Raw genomic sequence first — 24535 nt, 5'->3', positions numbered from 1 at the left:
GTTTCACAGTTGTTTTAAGGCACACATATTCAACGCAGCCACCACTGCATGAGTTCGGACAGCGTGCAGGGTGTTGCAGAAGACTCCACTGGGCTACGCAGATGGGTGAGGTATGCTCTGTCTATGTCTCTAAGGGGCTCCCACGTAGGGGAGGATGGCTCAAGGTTGGGGGGTCAGAAAAGGCTTCAAATGTGGGGCGACTGAGATACACTTTAATAAGGTAACTATGTGGTTTATCAGCCATGTCAGGCCCTTCTATTACTGAAAGGGGGCACTCGCAGTAGTTACTCTAGTGCAACAGGCATCAACCACAGCTGTCCTGAGCAGACCAGGATACATCCCAGCCTTAAAAGATGAAGCCATCAGGTCTAGCAGTTTTGCAGAAATTCCACAGGCCTAAGCTGGAATTGAAACTACTTATTTCAGAGTCCTGTACTGTCTTGGCCTTAGGCTGAGCATAAACAGTAGAAAAAAAAGAGAGAGAGAGAGATGGACTCTGTTATGCCAGACTTGGTTGCAAGTGACAGAAACAAACTGAGACGAGCTTGGGCAACAAGGGGACATTTTGGGGGTCACCTAACCCTGGGGTGAGCTGGGATCTGGAATTAGAGAACCAGGATAGGGATTCCGTCAGCACTCCATCACTCATGGGCACGTGCGCTCTCGCGCTCTCTCTCTCTCTCTCTCTCTGGTTTTCTGATCTCTGCTTCTCTCTCCATGGCAACCTCATCTTTTCAAGCCAACTCTCTCCAAAGATGGACCAATTCTCCCTAAAGTTGCAGGCTCGTATCTTCCCTGCATTATCATCTGAGGAAATCCCTACTGAGTTCCAGTTCAAAAAAAATCCCAGGGAATTATTCTGATTGGTGTGATTGGGCTCGTGTGCCAGCTCCCTGGACCAACTTCTACAGCCAAGGGGGAGGATGTTCATCTCCCCTAAAATCATTTTAGAGTGATGGGGTCGAAGTTCTCCAAATGAACAAGGGTTATTCCTAGAAGAAGGGAGGGCTATTGGGTAAACAGAATAGTACACACTCACCAGATGAGGCTTTGAAAAGATCTGTATTTCACAAGTATAAACGATTTATCTGGATATCATCAATTCAGACTCTGCAGTCAAAGTTTTCTTGTTTGGTTGGAACCAAGAACCCAAATTCCTACCAAGGAGCCACTATGCTATGGCCTGAGTGGGAAACTAACAGCAAGGGTCAGTCATTCACAAATCTAGAACAAGGAGTAAATCCCTCAATTAGCAGAAAGGCAGTTATAGAGGCCAGACATCCAACCAGCCACATATAGATAAATTCCATGATAATTTCAAGAATTTCACAGAGAGGGAGGCACAGGTAAAGAATAATGCACATAGACTCAGGATCACAGAAAACAGGATTATTTATAGGTTGTGAGATTTTGGAAAGGTTCAAGTTCTCTGACCTTCAACACTCCCATCTCTTAAATATAAAATGATTAATACCTTCCTCACTGGTATTGAGAGAGTTAAACAAGGTAACACAGATTCAAGGACTAAAACAATTTGCTTCCTCCTCCCCTGCCCCAAGCCAATCGAGGCGTTTGTGTGAATAATCAAGGAAAGTTTCTGAAATACATAGGTCTAGAAAAATGCTTTTGGAGAAGTAATGCTCTATTTCCCAATGAGCTGGCATTAAGTGGCAACTCGAGGATGATGGATATTTTTTCATTTATTACGAAGCTGGTTTGGCATCTCTGCCTTTTCTGTTTACACCCCTGTGGCAATTATCCTTTGCACCACTCCCCTGGCACGGACCACAGAGGGCATTTTTCAATTAGCTATTGTTTGATGTACGTGAATTCCGCCCAAACCAGTGACCTAGGGCACTTAGTTTAACCTTATTCTCAAAATTTGAAAAATGAGGTTAATAATACCTTCTTCATAGAGCGGCTGTGCAGGTTAAAGATAATGTATGAAAAGCACCTAGTAGTGGGCCTGGCCCATATTAGTTCTCACAGATATTTCCCTGCCTACTTTCTTCTCCCTGAATCCAACCTTAACTAGAGCAGGGTCTATGAGGAATTCTGCTCCACTTACATGAGCAGTTTTAAATTTGTTTTGCTGACAAGTCCAGAATGAGTACCTCTGTTGAGAACTAGGCACATCTCTGTCCCTGAAGTCACAAGATTCCTCTGCTCCCCGCTTTTATGTCTAGCCAGCATGGATAGGTCTTTTGCCTTGAATAATGGCAGCCAGCCCCTAGCCAGGATCCTGATCTAAACTCAATGACCCTTGATGCTCTCTGCAGTGGACTCTGAGGGAGGTAAATGGTGATGTCTGTGTCTCTCACCTGTGATCTAGACTGTTGATTATCCCTTCTTCCAGGTTAGTCTCTGCTTTGCTATTTTCTTAGCCCATCTGTCCTCCAGCTTCTTATTCTTCTCCACAAACTGATCCACCTCAGAGGTCCCAGCCTTGCCTAGTGACAGCTCCTCCAGGTTTTAACAGTGAACCCTGACCTCAGACAGTCAGGACTCTGCATCATCTAGGTTTTCAAAATAGGTTTCAAAGCAGGTTCGCTAAATCAGTCTATTTCCACACTATTTGGCCTAAATTATCATCTGTCAGAAATGATCAGATCAGTTCATTCCTTACCAAATACCTTAGGTCAGTTTCTTTAGAAACAGACCCTGAGAGGGTACATGTCCAACTGATATATTTAGAAAACACTCCTGAAAAAATACAGCAAGAGAATAGGAGATGCAGGAAAGGGAAGGAAAAGAGGCCAACCCAAGGTGAGACTTGGACCAAATCACAGCCTCAGCCTGACGCCACAGAGGAGCCCTGGAAGTTTGTCAGAATGCAAGGCAAGGGAGCTGGGCTCCCAATGACTGCACTGCTGACCCTCAGAATCAAAAGAACACAGAGGCTGGGAGTGAGGCACAAGAAATGACAAAGGGGGTCCAGGGAGATCCGGGCAGAGCACCCTATGTCCACTCCTCCAGATTCCCTGTTGGAGGATCATATTGTCTGCTTTCATACCTCCAGGAAAAGGGGAACTTACTGTTTTACAATTTATCACTTTCTGGTGTTCAACAGGGCTAATATTGAGAACATTCCTCCTTATAGGGGCTAAAATGTATATCTCTGTAACTTTTACTCATTGATTCAAAGCAATTCAACAAATAATTCATCAGATGTTTGTTGAGCACCTACTATGTGTCAGGAAATACACTAAGTGCTGTTTTCAGCCTGTGGAACAACATGGAATAGATCTGATTCTTCAGCACATTAGGTATTTGTGTTAAAAAGTACTTAAAAAAAATATATATATAACTTAAAGTAAGTTATATATATTTATAAGACGACAAGCAAATAAAGCTTAAAAGAGAGCACATCAAAATAGCCCCAAATTGTAAACAACCCAAATGGCAACCAACAGTGAACTGAATAAATTGTAGTGTATTCATACAACAGAATACTATACAGCAGTGAAAAATCATGAACTACGACTTCCCCCAACAACGTGAATGAAGTTCTTACAATCATGTGGATCACAAAAGCCTAGACAGGAGTATATCCTATGTAATTCTGTTACAGATAACTGCCATGTCCTCCCTCCAACCCTTTTCTTCTCCAGCCTGAATAGTCCCAGGTCCTTTGGAAGTGTTCAGTGTCCATGTCTCTAATACTTTTTTTTTCTAATTTTTGGTTGTGTTGGGTTTTTGTTGCTGCTTGAGGGCTTTCTCTAGTTGTGGCAAGCAGGGGCTACTCTTCATTGTGGTGCATGGGCTTCTCAGTGCCGTGACTTCTCTTTGTTGTGGAGCACAGGCTCTAGGCATCCAGGCTTCAGTAGTTGCAATGTGTGGGCTCAGTAGCTGTGGCTCACGGGGTCTAGAGCGCAGGCTCAGTAGTTGTGGCGCATGGGCTTAGTTGCTCCGAAGCATGTGGATCTTCTCTCACCAGGGATTGAACCAGTGTCCTCTGCATTGGCAGGTGGATTCTTAACCACTGCGCCACCCGGGAAGTCCCCATGTCTCTAATAATTTTAACTTCCATCTTCTGTATGTCATGATATGTGTCAATATCCCTTTGGAAATGTAGCAGCCAAGACTTCCAGATATCCTAGAGCTGTGTTAAAAATTTTAACTACATTTCCTTCTGCTCATCTATCAGCATAGCCCAAGGCTACTTTTGGGAGCCATATGATAAGGTGTATTGTCTGGAACCCTTTAACTACCTAGCTTCTTAACTAACTAAAATGAACTTTGGCTATAGTTATGATTAACTTAAATGCCTATGTCATTATTATAAGACCTATAGACAAACCATTTTGTTCTTTGACATTGCTTTTATTCAATCCATGTGGAGAACGCATGTTAATAGTTGTTAAGTTTTAACTTAGTTTGCCTAATGTTCATTTTAAACCTTTATTCTATCATGCAACATACACTCTATCCCTCCCAGATGTACGTTGTCTCTAAATTTGGTACGCTGGTCATCAACTTTTGACAAAGGCACTAATAAAACTGTTGCATAGGACAGGTCAAAGATGGAACCTTATAACAGGTTACTGGATCAGTATTTTCTTGGGTATAATTTTCAGCCAGCTGTTTGGAGCTCCCTGTGTCATGCTCCCTTTTCTCCATCTGGCTCAAAATATTTTTGTGGAAATCCAGATGTACTGCACTTATGGCACTTTTCTCATTTCTCTTGTCATCCAATAATCCTGCCCCCAAAGCACTTTGGTTCTTAGTTAACCCATGCTGCCTCCTAGTGACCACTGCACTTATTGGATGTTCTAAAACGTTACCAGGTAGTCAGCATTGGGAACCTCTGATCCCAATATCGTCCATGATGAAGGGAAAAGTCAGCAATAACAGACTTAATAGAAATCTGAGCCTCTACCAGAAACATCCTTTCTACCATGCTCCATGCTGAGAAGAAAGGATGTGTCAGTCCTCCTCGTATGGCTACTTTCCAAATACTGGCTCTAATTCCAGCAAGCCCATCCAGTATGGTCCCAGTCATCACCAAGAGATGCATCAGTGCGATATTGAGATGTTCCCATTCTTTAAACGTTTTCTATGAGCCTGGCCCTGTGCTAAGTAATTTAATGGAGTGAAATCCTGGCTCTCCTACTTTTAGCAATGCCCTTATGTCTCTTTTCCTCAATGTCTACATCTAAAACAGAGATGTTGATGTCACTCTTGTAGACTTGTTATGAGGAGTAAATAAGTTAAGCACCCAGCACAGGACTCTCCATATAATAAGTGTGCTTTTCCCCTTTTTTCATTTTTAAAAATTCTTACCCTACAGCTGATTCTTTCTGGAGAAATACCTGTTTCATAAGAAAAATCAAATAACCATTTCAATTTATGCCTAAAGTGCTCTCAATAAAGTCCAGCGTCCTGTTCTTAAGAATAAGAGATAAAAACCAAAGAGCAGAAACAGATACTGTATGCGCAAGTGCAGTAAAGCAACAGGATCTTCTATGTGCAAGGCGCTTAGCAGTTCTCAAAGGACTTTGCGTATATCATTTCATTTGAACTTCACACTAACTCTATGAGGTCAGCAAAAAGCAATTATTATTATTTCCATTTTACAAATGGTGAACCACAGGCACAGGACTTTTAAAAGACTTGCCCAAGGTTATGGTGCAACTGTGAACAGCAAGTTCAGCACTTGAATCGACTGAGGTTACATCCTGTGGGTAATTGAGATAATTGTCAGCATCCTCTGAGGATCCCCACTGGAACCAGTGTTTCTGAGACATGCTCTACAAGATCTAGCACCATGAACATTGAATCTCTATGTCTTCAAATGAAACTAAAGTTAATTTTTAGCTATGAGCTGCAAATTCAATGGGTACAATTTACAGGGTGATTTCCTAGTCTTGTATGATGGGGCTATAATAATGCAGCTAATACAGTTTCAGGGAAAACAATTCCACTTAGAATAGAATAGTAGATTGGGGGCTATTTGATTGTACAAAACAGTTTGACTTCGACTTGAGAGTCAGGACATCTGGGTTCCAGACCTGTCCCTATCAGTAACTATATAAGTGAATTTGGGCAAGTTACTTAACCTTAGTTTTGGTTTCCTCATTAATGAAATGGTGAGTAATGCACAGGAATGGTTGTGTGAAACAAGAAAATGTATATAGAGGCTCCTGCTTAGTGCCTGGCACATAGTAGGTATTCAATAATTCATTGTTGGTATATTTCACTGCTCCTCATTTTTCTCGATCTTTGTAAGACTCAATTTCATCATCTACAAAATCAGAATCGATCAGTTGTTCTCAAAGTATGTGTCCTAAAGGAGTAGCCTCAGCATCCCCTGACAATTTGTTAGAAAATTCTTAGGCCCCACTCCTAACCTACTGAATCAGAAACTCTAGGGATGGGGCCCAGAAATCTGTGTTTCAACAAGCTGTGATATTCAGACTCCAAGATGGTCTCCAGTGATCCTCACTTCCTGGAATTCACACCTTTGTGTAGCCTTGAAACAGAATTAGTCTGTCTGATGACTAAAATACTTCAGAAGTGATGATATGTCTCCTCCGAGATTAAATTTCAAAATACACTGTGGCTTCTAACTTGGTTATTCTTTTGATCTTTCTTAGATCACTGATTTTAGGAAAGCCAGATGCCAAATTTTTAGGACATTCAGGCAGCTTTATAGAGATGCCCACCTGGTGAAGAGACCTCACCTCCTGACATGTAAGCCCTTTTAGAAGCAAATCATCCAGCCCCAGTCTAGCCTTCAGATGACTGCAGCCCCAACGAACACCTTGATTGCAGTCTCATCAGAAACCTTGAGCCAGAACCACTCTGCTAAGCCACACTTGGATTCCTGATCCTCAGAAACTGCATGAGATAATATGTTTTTGTTATTTCAAGCTGCTAAGTTTGAGGTAGTTTGTTACACAGCAATGAATGCACAAGCCCTGCTGATGATTCTGTTGCACACTTACATTTGAGGACAACTGGGATTCCTAAGCTTCTTTCCAGCTCAAAAATTTTGGAGTTTTGTGGTCAATATTGGGAATTAAAAACCAAGCAAGAAATGGCTCCCTATCCTTGCACCAAGCAAAAGGGCATTGGCCTCTGGAGCACTGATTTCAGACCTGGCCAATGAAATTCAAGGAAAACTTGGCAAAGCTGGAAAATTCCAAAGACAGGCAACTGAGAGAAATTGTAGCCTAGAGCCACTACCTTCTCATGGATTCTAAGACAAACAGGGCTCTATTGTTGGAAAAACTCAGAGATGCCAAAGTCTACAAATCACGACTTGGCTACAAGGCACATGGTCAGGACTGTGGACTGACTGACTCAAGTCCAGGGAAAGCAGAGTTAGCAACAGCAAATGTAGTGGAAAGGACCTGGACTCCAGAGTCAGATAGACTGGGTTCTCCTCCATAGAAGCCACTCACTTGGAGAAAATTCAGTCATTTCTTTGAGTCTCAGCTTCTTCATCTAGGTAAAAGGGAATAAGACTGTTTGCTTGGTAACCCAAAGAGGAGACTTTACACTGATCTGTTTAAAGAGCCTGCTGTCATTGGAAATGAATGCAAGAGAAGGAGGCCTTTTTGCAAGTACCAGTTCATACAAGTCATCTGAGCTTTCATATTATCAGAGCTGAACCTCCAACTAGAGTCACTGCGGGTTTAAGTGAATTGGTGAGTTAGTTTATCATTGACTGTAAGGCAAATGACAGATGTTTAAATAATGCCATATGCTTTAGAGGCTGACATCGCAGAGACTGAACATCCCAGCCTCAGGTACACCATCCATTGGTACCCTCCTATCACTCACCCCCATCGTGGAGCAGAATCCTGAAGGAATGGACCACAAGAGGGATGGAACAATGGGATTTCTGATAACCCATTGGGTGGGTGGTGGGGATGGGGAGGATGGGGTCATGGCACATCGAAAGTAAGGGATGAATTTGCTGCTTCAGGCTGGCGTGGGTCCAGCAGCGCTTCTGGACAGTGGCTTTCCCCTCCCTCCAAGCCTGGGTTGGAACTGAGGAATAACTCCTCTAGCAAACTACAGCCACTTTACTGGCAACTGTTGTCCCTGAGTACAAACTCCCTCTTGGACGTTACAAATGTACTAAAAATAATCTGTATATAGTTGCAAACAACTCCCTTCCCTTCAGGAACTATTAAAGATTTAAATAAGTAATGACTCCAGAACATAGATCATTCATCCCACCTTCCATTGTGCTACCTGCCTCACAGCTGTCCCCTGACATACCTTAGCTGTTTTCTGCCACATACTATTGTTCGGGAAAATATTCTCATCTGGTTACACGACTGTTGAAACTTGCCTGTGAAGCGATGAGCCATTTGCAGCAGTGCCACAGCCGAGGGAATTAGTCGCTATTAAAATTCTGTTCAAACCAGGGCGTTGCCAAGGCGCCGACATCTGGGGAAGCTGCCTGCAGGGCTTTGGCTCCCTAACAAAGACTTGGAGATGGTAGGATCTCAGTGAGGTTTCTAAATCATGGACGGACAGACAATTTGAGGCGAGAAGTCGCCTGGAGACCACTCCAACCCCTTAGTGAGTAAAACCTCCTGAGTTTTAAAAATCTTTTCGTTCCCAAGAGCCAGATGTGGCCTGAAGTGCGCAGGGAAAGTAGGGAAGCTTCAAGAAGGGGACCAAGGCAAGAAGGAAGCTGAAGAAAAGCATGTCAATGACCCACTTTTCCCTTTCTCCATTATATGCAACTGTTCATAAACCCTGAACAATTATCCAAAAAGCAATTACTGTCCCAACTAGCATGTTCCTGCTTGTGACTATAAGTTGTAAATGGTTGTAAAGTCAGCCGTGTGTAAATGGTGGAGTGACACGTGTGTGACGCATCCCAGCAAGACATGCCCACACTTTTAATTTTGGTCAAGTCTGGATTAGCCCGACAGAGGGGATCATAGGCATGAATAATGCGACTGAAGTCTCTCCTGTTTTAGTTTGGGAAGTGTCTAAGCACAAGCCCTCAGCAGCAGGCTGACGCTTCCAGGGGTATTTCTCTCCAGCTGATGTTCAGTTAGTGTGCATTCTCTGATCCCACCCAGGCTCAGTCATGCAGGTGGTGGGAGTGGAGCAGCTGCGGAGGAAGGAGGGGAGAGTTGACCTTATCCAGAAGCTCCCCAGACTTGTTTCTGGATAAGGGGCCTTCACACTTTTCTTTTTTCTTTTTTTTTTAAATTTTATTCGCATATGGTTGATTTACAATGTTGTGTTCGTTTCAGGTGTACAGCAGAGTGATTCAGTTACACATAGATGTGTATCCATTCTTTTTCAGATTCTTTTCTCATATCACAGAACACTGAGTAGAGTTCCCTGTGCTGTACAGTAGGTCCTTGTCGGTTATCTATCTCATGTACAACAGTGTGTGTGTATTTATCCCTCCCCACCCACTTCCCCTTTGGTAACCATAAGTTTGTTTTCGATATCTGTAAGTTTGTTTCTGTTTTGTAAATAAGTTCATTTGTATCATTTTTTAAAAAATTAGATTCCGTATGAGTGATATCATTCGATGTTTGTATTTGACTTCCTTCACTACTTTTCTTTTATTGGCATTCCTTCTAAAAGAATTTTGAAAAACTATGTGCCTATTTGTACATTTTTAAGTTGACAGCTATAATATTTCATCATTAAATAGCTATAAATGATGTAATTTATGATACATTGTAAGTATTAATTTTAAAGATTAATCTGACATGTAATTATTTTAAATGTATCCAGTGGCACGTAAATATCATAAACCTTAGTTCCCATCATAATCTGTTTAAAGAAATACATATGCAAATCTTCAGTTGTGTAATATCCAACATTGTGGTTTTCTCTTCTTGAATTTTGATTTTCATTCCATTTCACATACTGTATTTTAGCCTACTGTATTATTTTAGTCTGATTTGTTTACTGATTACTCAATGCTTTTTGCTCAACGAAACTAAGTATGCAGATTGAAGATTTTATTTTTGTTTCCTGTGACCATGAGTCTGTAAGTGCTAAATTTGTTATCCAATCATCTTTTTGTAAAAGCAAAATAAAAAAGGAGGTTAAATGAGTGCAGAAAAATTTAAAACACTTCTTGCCTCTCACCGATTATTTTTAGTTTTTTTAAAAAAGTAATGTTGGGTTTTTGGGAGATAAACATGAAGCTTATCACCTTCTTTTCCTTGAAATACAAAAGATGCAAATGAGACATGGATCGGTACCAAATGAATGAGAGTTCTCACCAAGCTCTTTTCCCTTAATGAAAATGGAGAAAATGCAGAGAGGACACACTTCCTAGGAGGTGAGTATTTCCCAGTATGCTTTTCATGAATGTTGAGCATCCTAATTCTGCAGGCGAGACAGACAGACAGAGAGATAATAGAGCTTTGCCCTGAGTGGATTGGTAAGAGAGGAAATGAGACACAGCTGCTCTCATTACTTTTTAACCTGCACTCTGCTGTCCTCTAAGAGGCTGTACTGTCAGAATTAAAGAAGTAAGGTATTCCTTGACAGTATTTGGGGATGATACAGAGAGGTGGTTAGATGAAAATTATCACCCCTACACCACCCTCTATAACATGTCTAAAGTTTATGCCATCCCAATGTGCACCAAAATCTACTTTCTTACAGCCATACTTTTCTCTTAATGGAAATATATATTAAACAGGGGAAGAGCCCAATAACACATCCATTGTGCCTCGATTAAAGGAGGCTTCATACATTCCAATATTTCAAGTTGTCTTGTTGTTTGGAATCCAGGAAGCCCTGTAGTAAGATTTGGGAGGAGAGGGGGTGAAAGGTGCCCCTTTCTTTTGTAAAATAAGAGGAGAGGCGTCGTGATTTCTATTCAAATGTGAACGAAAACCCCCAAACCCACATGCCTGCAAGAGCATGTTTGCTGGCAGAACTACCAGCAGCACAGCAAGCTGCTTCCACTCAGAAGAGTAGCTTCCATCTCATCGTATTTCTTTTCCACCTGTTGAATCTTGTGTGGGTACCTCTGACAGGCAGAGCCTAAATCTTGTGCAGCACCCTAGCCGTATTGGGGTCTGACAAATACAGGCTTCTTTCTCTGTGCAGCCTCTGCATCATGAGAAAGCATCTAGAAGAAAATTGAAATGGACATTGAACAATCTGATCCGTGGTATCCAAGCAACTGGAAAGCCTGTAAAGTGATGGCTGGGCCTTGAAAGATGGAAAACTTAGACAAATGCCTCATACTCAACAAGAGACAAATTGAACTTCTTCTCTCCACTCCTGCTTTCCAAATGCCTTAAGCATGCACCAACCCTGTTTCCACTCCTGGGTTCTGTATCTCAGTGGAGACACCAGCATTCACCAAGAAAGTGGACTGTTTTTGTCCTTTCCCATCCTCCCACCCCAACCCACCAATTCTCCCTCCCTGATACCTTTCAGACTGCTTGCCTCCCCTCCTTCCTTATGGTCAATGTCTTGTTCAAGACCTTGACACTCTTAGCTGGACATTTGTACTTGATCTCTAATGCGCCTCCCTGCCACCAGTCTCTGGCCTCCAAAATGATGCCAAAGTAATATTATAAAACATTAATTGATTCAGTTAGGTTATTCAAAGATTTTCTATCCCCTTGAGCACTGTTTCTCAACCATGGCTGCACATTTAAGTCACCTGGGGAGATTTTGTGGTCCCACTGGCCAAACCACTTGACAGATCAATTAAATCAGAATGCCTGGGTGGGACCCCAACATCAATATCTTTAAAACTTCCCAACCAATACTTGCCAAGATTGAGATCTGCTGTTGCACGCAGGAGTTCATTCTCAATCTAGCTCCAGATTCGTAGGCTGTTACTCCCCACATCCATGTTTTAGCCACACCAAATAGCTCTTGGTCCCCCAAACATGCCCTGCCTTTAACGTCTCTGACTTTGTGTGGCATGCTTCTATCACCACCTCAAATTCCCTTCCTACTCCCCTGACCTAGATCCTCCTACAGGTTCATGAATATATTATCCCATCGAGGGTGTGTGCTGTACACTTTGAATATTTCCATCATTACAGCACTTCTCACACTGTAATAACCGGTTTATTTGCATGGTTGCCTTCCTCATTCGATTCTTGGGCTCACTGAAAACAGAGAACTGATTCATCTCTTTGTCTCCAGTGCCTAGCACATTTTGGTTGATTCTTGGCACGCATGGGCTAAATGAGTGAGTGAATGAATGAATGAACGAATGAGGCATCAGTGAAGCAGTTGACTCCATGTATTTCACCCACTCCTGCAATTCACAATGCTGTCCTAAGTATGTTAATTATGGAGAAGGCCTACACCCAATTTTTTCTCTATCAAATATTCCCATTTGCATCTTTGAAGCCAAAGGGGAACACTAAAATAAGTAATGAAAACCATGCAACACTGATGTGATATTAATGTTCAGTTCTTCCTTTTTAGGGAGACGGAAATCTCTTCATTTTGGTTGCACTCGATTTCTCAAATGCTCATCTCTCTCTTTTTTTAAATTTATTTTTAAGCTCTTTATTGGAATATAATTGCTTACACTGTTGTGCCAGTTTTTGAGGTACACCAAAGTGTATCAGCTGTATTTATACATATATCCCCATATCCCTTCCCTCCCGTGACTTCCTCCCACCCTCTCTATCCCACCCCTCTAAGTCATCACCCATCATTGAGTTGATCTCCCTATGTTATGCAGCAACTTCCCACTAGCTATCTATTTTACATTTGACAGTGTATATATGTCAATGCTACCCTCTCACTTTGTCCCAGCTTCCCCATCCCCCACACCCCTGCCCTGTCCCCAAATCTGTTCTCTGCATCTGCATCTTTATCCTTGCCCTGTCACTGGGTTCATCAGTACCATTTTTTAGATTCCATATATATGAGTTAGCATATGGTATTTGTTTTTCTTTCTCTGGCTTCACTCTGTATGGCAGACTCTAGTTCCATCCACCTCACTACAAATAATTTCATTCCTTTTTATGGCTGAGTAATATTCCATTGTATATATGTGCCACATCTTCTTTATCCATTCATCTGTTGATGGACATTTAGGTTGCTTCCATGTCCTGGCTATGGTAAATAGTACTGCAATGAACATTGTGGTACATGTTTCTTTTTGAATTATGGTTTTCTCTGGGTATATGCCCAGTAGTGGGATTGCTGGGTCATGTGGTAGTTCCATTTTTAGTTTTTTAAGGAACCTCCAAACTGTTTTCCGTAGTGGCTGTACCAACTTACATTCCCACCAACAGTGTGGGAGAGTTCCCTTTTCTCCACACCCTCTCCAGCATGTTTCTAGATTTTTTGATGATGGCCATTCTGACTGGTGTGAGGTGATACCTCATTGTGGCTTTGACTTACATTTCTCTAATGATTAGTGATGTTGAGCATCTTTTCATGTGTTTTTTAGCCATCTGCATGTCTTCTTTGGAGAAATGTCTATTTAGGTCTTCTGCCCTTTTGTGGATTGCATTATTTGCTTTTTTGGTATTAAGCTACATCAGCTGCTTGTATATTTTGGAGATTAATCCTTTGTCAGTTGCTTCATTTGCAAATATTTTCTCCCATTCTGAGGGTTGTCTTCTTGTCTGGTTTATGGTTTCTTTTGCTTGTGCAAAAGCTTTTGTTTCATTAGGTCCCATTTATTTTTTATTTTATTTCCATTATTCTAGGAGGTGAGTCAAAAAGGATCTTGCTTTGATTTATGTCATAGAGTGTTTTGCCTATGTTTTCTTCTAAGAGTTTCATAGTGTCTGGCCTTACATTTAGGTCTTTAATCCATTTTGAGTTTATTTTTTTGTATGGTGTTAGAAAGTGTTCTAATTTCATTCTTTTGCATGTAACTGTCCAATTTTCCCAGCATCACTTATTAAAGAGGCTATCTTTTTTCCATTGTATATTTGTGCCTCCTTTGTCAAAGATAAGATGCCCATATGTGCGTGGGTTTATCTCTGGGTTCCCTATTCTGTTCAAGTGATCTATATTTCTATTTTTGTGCCAGTACCATACCATCTTGATCACTGTGGCCTTGTAGTATAGTTTGATGTCGGGAAGCCTGATTCCACCAACTCCGTCTTTCCTTCGCAAGTTTGCTTTGGCTATTCAGGGTCTTTTGCATTTCCATACAAGTCGTAAGATTTCTTGTTCTAGTTCTGTGAAAAATGCCGTTGGTAATTTGATAGGGATTGTGTTGAATCTGTAAATTGCTTTGGGCAGGTAGTCATTTTCACAATGTTGATTCTTCCAATCCAAGAACATGGTATGTCCCTCCATCTGTTTGTATTGTCTTTGATTTCTTTCACCAGTGTCTTATAGTTTTCTGCGTACAGGTCTTTTGCCTCCTTAGGCAGGTTTATTCCTAGGTATTTTATTCTTTTTGTTGCAATGGTAAATGGCAGTGTTTCCTTAATTTCTCTTTCTGCTTTTTCATTGTTAGTGTATAGGAATGCAAGAGATTTCTGTGCATACTCATCTCTTTTTGAAGTTATTATTATTTGGTAATCCTAATCTGGGTTCATTACAACAGAATGCATATCTCTGGATATCAGGGCTTTTGTAATAGTTACAGAAAAGTCTCTGTCTCTTCATTGCAATTATTTAAGCATCTCTACCTGCAATTCAATAACTCTGTTCTGTTACAAATCCCCTGACATTTCTCTGCAATGGTAGAAGTTAAGTATATTTTTCTCCTCCACAATCTGTTGCCTTCATGCTCTATCTCTCTTTCTTGTGCGTTCTCCCTCTTGCTCTTGCTTTTCACCCCATCCCCCCACCCCAGCTTTTCCCTGAGCACTCCTTCCTTGCCCTCCATCTTTCTTTCTGCAGCGAAGGCAGAGGTTATGTGGGGGTGAGCATCACTTGCAAAATTCTCCCCAACTTGCAGAAATCATTTACCCTGATTACTGCCTTGATTACATTCTCAGACATCTACTAGAGGCCCTGAGGCTTTTCTGCTGAACAATTTAGTGACCATCAGGTAAGGGCTATGCTTAGAGGCCTGTGTAAAGACCGTCTCCTGAACATATCTCAGGAAGTGCAACTTCACCTTTGAGAAGCCCAATGACAACCTCAACCCGTTGGGAAACACTCTGGCAAACATTCTAAAATAAAGCTTTCAGCAATTTTTTTCTTTTTTTTTTTAAATTAATTAATTAATTAATTTTTTTTTATTAGCTGTGTTGAGTCTTCATTGCTGCACGCAGGCTTCCTCTAGTTGCAGCAAGCAGGGGCTACTCTTTGCTGAAGTGCGCAGGCTTCTCATTGCAGTGGCTTCTCTGGTTGCAGAGCACAGGTTCTAGGCACACGGGCTTCAGTAGTTGTGGCACTCAGGCTCAGTAGTTGTGGCTTGCAGGCTCTATAGCACAGGCTCAATAGTTGTGGCACTTGGGTTTAGTTGCTCTGCAGCATGTGGGATCTTCCCCAGCCCAGGGCTTGAACCCATGTCCCCTGCATTGGCAGGCAGATTCTTAAACACTGTGCCACCAGGGAAGTCCTTGAAATTTTTTTCTTGATTATAAAAAATAATATATCAGCATTCCTTAAAACTGGAAAATATAGGAAAGTATACAGAAGAAAATAGAAATTCCATACAATCCCATCAATAAGACAGAAACCACTATTAACTGTTAAATTTGGTGCATTTTCTTCCATGTTTTTTCCTTAAATACATATATGCAGAGTAAGTAGGGTTTCACTTACTGATATTCACTGACATTATAATATAAACATTTCCCCATGTCATTAAGATATCTTCATAAATACATGTAATTGACACATAATATTCTGTTTTATGCAGGTACAATAATTTCTCACCATTCCGACATTGTTGAAAATTTATGTTGTTTCCATGATGACCATAAATGTCTTTGTACATTATTCTTTTTTTTCTTTTTCATTATGGTTTATTACAAGACATTGAATATAGTTCCCTATGCTACACAGTCGGACCTTGTTATTTATCCATCCTGTGTATAATAGTATGCGTCTGCTAATTACAAACCCCCACTCCATCTCTCCCCACCCTCCGACACCCTTGGCAACCACAAGTCCGTTCTCTACGTCTGTGAGTCTATTTCTGTTTTGTAAATAAGTTCATTTGTGTCATATTTTAGATTCCACGTATAAGTGATATCATATGGTATTTGTCTTTCTGACTTACTTCACTTAGTAAGATAATCTATAGGTCTATCCATGTTGCTACAAGTGGCATTATTTCATTCTTTTTGTGGCTGAGTAGTATTCCATTGTATATATATACACCACATCTTCTTTATCCATTCGTCTGTTGATGGACATTTAGGTTGCTTCCATGTCTTGGCTATTGTAAATAACACAGCTATGAACATTGGGATGCATGTATCTTTTTGAATTATAGTTTTGTCCAAACATATGCACAGGAGTGGGGTTGCTGGGTCATATGGTAGTTCTATTTTTAGTTTTTTAAGGAACCTCCATACTGTTCTCCATAGTGGCTATACCAACTGACATTCCCACCAGCAGTGTAGGAGGGTTCCCTTTTCTTGACATCCTCTCCAGCATTTGTTATTTGTAGACTTTTTAATGATGGCCATTCTGACCATTGTGAGGTGATACTGCATTGTAGTTTTGAGTTGCATTTCTCTAAAAATTAGCAGTGTTGGCCATCTGTATGTACATTATTTTTTTACACACACATCTCATAGTTTCCTAAGACTAGATTCCTAGAAGTAGAACTATTTGCTCAAGGGGTATGAATATTTTTAAGACAGTTGATGCATTTTGCCAAAATGTCTTCCAAAACCTTCCAGCGATTTACAATGTAAGCCATGTATGAAAGTGTTCATCTCACCAAACTCTCAGCCTGGCTTAACTTTGCATTATTATCAACAAAATGAATATTGTGTGAACCAAAAATGGTAGAGATTTGTTTTAATGGGAGATACATAGATAATCCTTTCTAAACCCTGAGGTAATGGAAGTTTTAGCCCTTTCTGGATATTAATATATTTATTGTCCATGTATTAATTTGTAATTAATTAATGTACAACTTATTGTTTAGTAATGTATTGTCAGTGTATTAATCAATATATGATAAGCTAAGGTAACAAACCTCAAATCCTCAGTAGTCTAGCATTTGAAGTTTGTATCTCATAACAGTTTTGTTTTGTTTTGTTTTAATTAATTAATTAATTTATTTACTGGCTGCATTGGGTCTTCGTTGCTACACATGGGCTTCTCTGTAGTTGCGATAAGCGGGGGCTACCCTTCATTGTGGTGTGCGGGCTTATTGTGGTGGCTTCTCTTGTTGCAGGGCACAGGCGCTAGGTGCATGGGCTTCAGTAGTTGTGGCATATGGGCTAAGTAGTTGTGGCTCACATGCTTTAGAGCGCAGGCCCAGTAGTTGTGTAGCACGGGCTTAGTTGCTCTGTGGCATGTGGGATCTTCCCAGACCAGGAATTGAACCCATGTCCCCTGTCTTGGCAGGCAGATTCTTATCCACTGTGCCACCAGCGAAGTCCCTCATAACAGTTTAATAGAGGTTATGTGGCTCTTCTGAGCAGCTCTCCTCCAAATGATGACTCAGGAACCCAGAGGTTTCTATCCTGTAGCTCTCTTTTTTTTTTTAAGTTTTTTTTTTTTTTTTTTTGATGTGGACAATTTTTAAAGTCTTTGTTGAATTTGTTACAATATTGCTTCTGGGTTTTTTTATGTTTTAGTTTTTTTGGCCTCAAGGCTTGTGGGATCTTAGCTCCCTGACCAGGGATAAACCTGCACCCCCTGCATTGGAAGGCAAAGTCTTAACCACTGGACCTCAGGGGAAGTCCCTGTCCTGTAGCTTTGCCTTCCCAAAGCTCTTTACTTCCAGAGATATGAATGGGAAAGAAACAACAGGAGAAAGCACACCCACTTTTAGTGCCCCAGATCAGAATTATCCATCACCCTTCCCCAAAAGCAATCATTCAAGTATCCATCTGGTATGATAGAAAGTTCCCTTTCCCAACTGTTTCTGAAAATCTGCCAAGAAACACTCACATGTCCATAAGCCCATTTTGGTTGTCAGTTATTAAAACTCAACCAACCTGTTCGGACCATTGCCACACTCTCTGTATGTGGTCACTCCTTGTGTCGAGATGGGGCCTCCAGGATGTACTAATTCGTCACACTTGTGGACACGCACCCATGCCTCTCCCCTGGATGAGAGCTTCCAGCATTGCTAGACCCAGGGCTTCAAACTATGACTCCTGTTCAGCCTCTTTATCTCTCAGCCTCACCTTCCTCTGTGTTCACTAGCAGGCATGCTCTCTCCACATGCGGGTCCCTGTCAGCTAACGTACTGCTAGCATAGCAGTCCCAATGGTAAAAGAATGACTCTTTTCCAATAGTTTCTGGGTGGGAAACAGCTACAGGCAGCGACTACTGTGTCCAGACTAGTGGGAGCTGTCTGAAGGTGATGTGTTCCAAGCAGAGCCAGCATCAAGCTAGGGTGGAATACAGGAGCTGAGAACCACTGGGCCCGAGATGGCAAATGTGGGACAGGTGTGCTGCCAGCACTCCCCTCACCCACAGCAGACACGCTCATCAATCCTGGGCCTCTTAACTGTGGGGCCCTAGAACCCTTTCAATGCAGACTCTGCCAGTGTGAGCAGTTGAAATCTATTTACCATCTCTGCATTAAACTCTGTATTCAGCCAGTACAGTTCTTAGGATATGATGGGCACTTAACAAATATTGATTTAACGAAACCAAGTCAAAGCTACCTTTGACCAAGGAGTGAACTGAGTAACAGAGGTGGGTCAAACATTAGGAACATGAAGGCCAAAGAAGTTTCATGGAATTTGAGGCAGCTAGGATAAAGACGAGATACTCCCTATGGCTTCCAAGGCTGCCAGACTCAGTCCCTGCCTCTCTCCAGACTCATCTCCATATGTCCCTCATTTTACATTTGCTATCTCATCTAATCTTCTCTCATCTTAGACGGGTTTGTTAATCCGATTTTATAGGTGAGGAGTTCTCACCTGATCCTCAAGGAGATTACGTGAATTAGCCAAAGTCATGAAGCTGCCAAGTTTCTCAAGTGGAATTGTAATCCATTCCCGCCTGGTTCTGAAATTTGCATTCAGGAGTAGATAAGGCATTTATAATTAATTCAGCTTTGTGTATTAGGCACTTTGTTTTTACCAAAACAACAAAACAAACTGGCTATTGGCCCACTGAAATGCATTCACACACACACAGAGAAATCTAGCTGTTTGATTCACTTTTAGCCCATTGTGTTTGTACAATGTAGACAGAACTTTCTAGTGTGTATAAGTAAGGCTAACTTCCCAAAGAGGAGAATGGACAAAAGTACTGCTTTTCTTTGTTTTTCTTTTATCCCCCTTTCCTCCTTACTTTTTTCTTTTTTTGTTCATAGTTATTCTTGTCTTTGTGGGTAAAAAAAGGGAATTCCAGGGAACTGTCCTATTGTTGAGCCAGCCATTTTTGAGTGGGAACAGAATACACACAACTGCTATTTTCTTCTGTTCTCCCCCCCTCGTCTCCTCCTCCAGTCTCCCAAAGTTTGGTTCCGAGTGAGATTTTGCTCCAACTGCAGAGGGAGGCTGTCTGCTTTCAGACTTGAGCTGCACTCAGAATGCAAATTCCCCAGGGCTGAAAAGCGCCTTTCACCAGAAACTCCAGAGCTGGAGTTTCTTTGGCCTTGATGGACAAGAGCATCCATACACCAGGCGGCATTGCCTTTTCCCTGGCACTGCCATTTGGCTCAGCTGCAAAGGCTAAAGAACCAAGCCTCAAAGGATGTAGTGTTCCCCTGCTGGACAGAATCCCGCACTGACCACATGAAAAGTAACAGTTCTTTTTGTCTGGCAACCCACTCTGGCTCTGCAGGCTGGAACCTCAAGCTCCAGCCAGGCTGCGTGTTGGACTGGAGTGATGCAAAAAGGGTGTGGATCCTTCTTTAGCCTAACTCACCACCATGCTGGCGGCTCCAAAGGTAAATAGTACACCCTTTCCCAGAAGGGGTTCAGGTCTGTTGCAACATCTGACAGCCACTAATCTCAGGAAACGGGGCAGGAGGTCTTCCTGTTTCCTTCTCCCAGAGAGGGCATGCTTGCTTCTATAAACTCAAAGAGACTAGCACATAAACTTTACACATCTGCACGGGGCAATATTTTAGGTGATTTTCCTGTGCTCCTTGAGGGAGCTGAGTCTTCATCTGTGCTAGGAAGTGTCTGATTGAAAGAGAAAAGCTTCAACTACCACTGCAGAAGGCAGTCTGCCTCTGAGAGTCTTTCTTAAATGTCAAAGTGGGGAGTGAGCAGGGCAGAGAAGCAAACCCAGACACCAGGGCTCTGGACCTCGGTTCCAAGGAATTACACAAGGTTTGGGAGTCAATCATGGCTCAACATGCCCTGTGGTTGACAAACACTAGCTCCAGGCATCTTGAGTCTTGCCAGAGCAAGAGAGCAACAAAGGAGGCCAGCCCCAGTCATGGACTTGAGTCTTGAGAAATTTCTGCAAGGAATAGTTGACCTGAGCTTTAACTCTGTTTTTCTCTAAAGTAGGGGCGTGGACTTCCAATTCTGATCATGAGCACAAGAAATTCAGATTCTATCTGAGTCGCTCCTGGGTCTGCCTACGATGATACTCTAACTTTAAACGGGCTAGAGAAAGGAGTAGTTAACAATGAGGAAACCCACTTAACTAAAAAAGTACATAGGAACATTGGGCGCATATACCTTTTCAAATTCGTGTTCTTGTTTTGTTTTTCAGATATATACCCAGGAGTGGAATTGTTGGATCATATGATACTCTAGTTTTAGTTTTTTACTGTTTTCCATACTATTTTTCACAGTGGCTGCACCGATTTACTTTCCCACCAACAGCGTACAAGTGTTCGCTTTTCTCCACATCCTCGCCAATATGTGTTACCTCTGTTCTTTTTGATGATGGCCATTCTGACTGGTGTGAGGTGGTATCTCGTGGTTTTGACTTGCATTTCCTTGATGATTAGAGATGTCGAGCGTCTTTTCATGTGCTTGTTGGTCACCTGCATTTCCTCTTTGGGAAAAATGTCTATTCAGTTTTTCTGCCCATTTTTTAATCATGTTTGTTTTTTTGATGTTGAGTTGTATGAGCTGTTTATATATGTTGGATATTAACCATTATTGGTCATATCATTTGCAAATATTTTCTCCCGTTCGGTAAGTTGTCTTTTCTTTTTGTCGATGGATTCCTGTGTAAAAGTTTTTGTGTTCAATTGGGTTGCATCTGTTTGTTTTTGCTTTTATTTCCTTTGTTTTAGGAGATGGAGCTAAATAAATAAATAAATAAATATTGCTGTGATTATGTCAAAGAATGTTCTGCTTATGTTTTCCTCAGGAGTTCTATGGTATCTGGTCTTACATTTGGGTCTTTAATTCATTTTGAGTTTATTTTTGTATATGGTGTTAGAGAATGTTCTAATTTCACTCTTTTACATGTAGCTGTCCACTTTTCCCAGTACCACTTGTTGAAGGAGACCGTCTTTTCTCTATTGTGTATTCTTGCCTCATAGATTAATTGACCATAAGTGTGGGTTTATTTCTGGGCTCTCTATTCTGTTTCATTGACCTATGTGTCTGTTTTTGTGCCAGTATCATACTGTTTTGATGACTGTAGCTTTGTAGTATAGTCTGAAGTCAGGTGGCATGATTCCTCTAGCTCTGTTTTTCTTTCTCAGATTGTTTTGGCTATTTGGGTCTTTTGTATTTCCACATAAATTCAAAATTTTTTTGTTTTAGTTCTGTGAAAAATGCCATTGGTAATTTGATAGGGATTGCATTGACTCTATAGATTGCCTTGGGTAGTATGGTCATTTTAACAATATTAATTCTTCCAATCCATGAGCACAGTATATCTTTCCATCTATTTGTGTCATCTTCAATTTCTTTCATCAGTGTGTTATAGTTACCAGAGTACGGGTCTTTTGTTTCCTTAGGTAGTTTTATCCCTAGGTATTTTATTCTTTTTAATGAGATAGTAGATGGGATTGTTTCCTTAATTTATCTTTCTGAAAGTTCATTGTTAGTATGTAGAAATGCAAGAGATTTCTGTATATTAATTTTGTATCCTGCAGTTTTACCAAATTCATTGATGAGCTCTAGTAGTTTTCTGGTGGTGTCTTTAGGGTTTTCTGTGCATAGTATCATGTCATCTGTAAACATGACAGTTTTACTTCTTCCTTTCCAATTTGGGTTCTTTTTTCTTCTCTGATTGCTGCAGCTGGGACTTCCAAAACTATGTTGAGTAAAAGTGGCGAGAGTAGACATCCTTGTCTTGTTCCTGATATTAAAGGAAATGCATTCAGCTTTTCACTGTTGAGTATGATGTTAGCTGTGTGTTGGTCATATATGGCCTTTATTATATTAAGTTATGTTCCCTCTATGCCCTCTTTGTTAAGAGTTTTTATCATACATGAATGTTAAATTTTGTCAAAAGGTTTTTCTGCATTTATTGAGATGATCATATGTTTTTATTTTTAAATTTTTTTTAATGTGGTGTGCATCTATGTTCATCAGTGATATTGGGCTGTAATTTTTTTTTTTTTAGGTCTGCTTTGGTATCAGCGTGATGGTGGCCTCATAGAATGAATTCAGAAGTGTTCCTTCCTCTGAAGTTTTTTGAAATAGTTTCAGAAGGATAGGTATTAACTCTTCTCTAAATGTTTGGTAGAATTCACCTGTGAAGCCATCTGGTCCTAGACTTTTGTTTGTTGCAAGGTTTTAAATTACTGATTCAATTTTATTACTGGTCTGTTCAAATTTTCTATTTCTTCCTGGTTCAATCTTGGGAGATTGTATCTTTCTAAGAATTTGTCCATTTCTTCTAGGTTATCCATTTTATTGGCATATAGTTATTTGTAGTATTCTCTTATGATCCTTTGTATTTCTGTGGTGTGGGTTAGAACTTCTCCTTTGTCATTTCTAATTTTATTGATTTGGGCCCTGTGCCTTTTTTTACTTGGTGAGTCTGGCTAAAGGATTATTAATTTAATTTAAAGAACCAGCTTTTAGTTTCATGGCTCGTTCCTATTTTTTTGTCTCTATTTCATTTATTTCTGCTCTGATCTTTATGATTTCTGTCCTTCTACTAACTTTAGATTTTGTTTGTTGTTCTTTCTCTAGTTACTTTAGGTATAAGCTTAGTTTGTTTATTTGAGATTTTTCTTGTTTCCTGAGGTAAGCTTGTATTGCTATAAACTTGCCTCTAATTTGAAAAGATACATGCACCCCAATGTTCATAGCAGTATTATTTACAGTAGCCAAGACAAGGAAGCAACCTAAATGTCCGTCAATAGATTAATGGATAAAGAAGAAGTGGTATATATATACAATGGAATACTACTCAGCATAAAAAATAATGAAATGTCACCATTTGCAGCAACATGGATGGACTTGGAGGGCATTATGCTAAGTAAAATAAGTCAGACAGAGGAAGACAAATACTGTATGATATCACTTATATGTGGAATCTAAAAAAATACAACTAGCGACTATAACAAAAAAGAAGCAGACTCACAGATATAGGGAACAACTTAGTGGTTACCAGTGGGGAAAGGGAAGGAGGGAGGGACAATATAGGGGTAGGAGATTAGGAGGTAAAAGTATTAGGTATAAAATAATCTGCAAGGATATATTACATGGGGAATACAGCAAATATTTTATAATGACATAAATGGAGTATAACCTTTAAAAACTGTGAATCACTATATTGTATACCTGTAATTTATATAAAATTATACATCAACTACACTTCAACTTAAAACAATTTTTAAAAAAGTGCGTAGGGATTACCATTTATACAAACCTACCTATATATTAAGTTTCAGTTCTCAGGGGAAAAAACCTACGAAGCAGGCCTTGCACAAATGCAAGAGCACTATTCAGGTTGTACGTATTTTAGAAGGTACCATCCACGTAGAACACAGCGTGACTGGCATCCCACTGCTGTGCAGGCAGGAGAGTATTCCTGATTCACAAAGTGAAAACAAAGCCTCAGAGAATGATTTGAACATGCGCATATGGGTAAAGTCAGGTCTAGAACCTTCTCAGTCTGATTCCTTCCTTCCTTTCTTTCTATCTGACCTCATCTTCCCCTTGAGGCCTGATGTAAGGCTTTACATGCAGGAAGCACTCCATAGATAATCAAATGGAACTGAGGGCTCCCCTGGGCTTCTGTAGGTTTTGCAAATATCCAAGGCTTTCTGAAAGCTGTGACCCAGCTACTGGGACTAAGAAAGTGCCTATAGATTTTCAGAATTGAGACCTTTGCAACAAAGCCCACACCAGCAGGTGAGCAGCTCCACAGTGCCTGAGTTGCCCGGCTTCTCTTCCTCCAGTTAGGAGTGCAGCCTGGCTCTGTGCTGCCCACTGCCTGGGCTGAGCACATAGTGTGAGGAGCTGAGCGGAGAGCACCCTCCTTGGAATCTGGATAGAAGAAACTCCACTATGCGCAAAAGTTATTTGTCAAGATGCTCACACCAAGGAAATGCCCCTAAAAAACAATTCTAAATATATTTATAGTAATAATAGCAATGACAACA

At 40.8% G+C, this 24535-nt stretch overlaps 1 long non-coding RNA gene across 1 annotated transcript; it reads left to right on the top strand.

Annotated features, from left to right (window-relative positions):
• On the top strand, nt 1-21297 carry LOC130860880 (uncharacterized). Its single transcript, XR_009055522.1, has 5 exons — nt 1-110; nt 6597-8538; nt 10175-10279; nt 19840-19945; nt 20725-21297. It is a non-coding gene; the product is annotated as an uncharacterized LOC130860880 (long non-coding RNA).
• The last annotated feature ends 3238 nt before the right edge of the window (nt 21298-24535 follow it).

This window comes from Hippopotamus amphibius, chromosome 9 (genome assembly GCF_030028045.1).
Source record: "Hippopotamus amphibius kiboko isolate mHipAmp2 chromosome 9, mHipAmp2.hap2, whole genome shotgun sequence".
Classification (NCBI taxonomy): domain Eukaryota; kingdom Metazoa; phylum Chordata; class Mammalia; order Artiodactyla; family Hippopotamidae; genus Hippopotamus; species Hippopotamus amphibius.
This window is presented reverse-complemented; position numbering and strand designations above follow the sequence as displayed.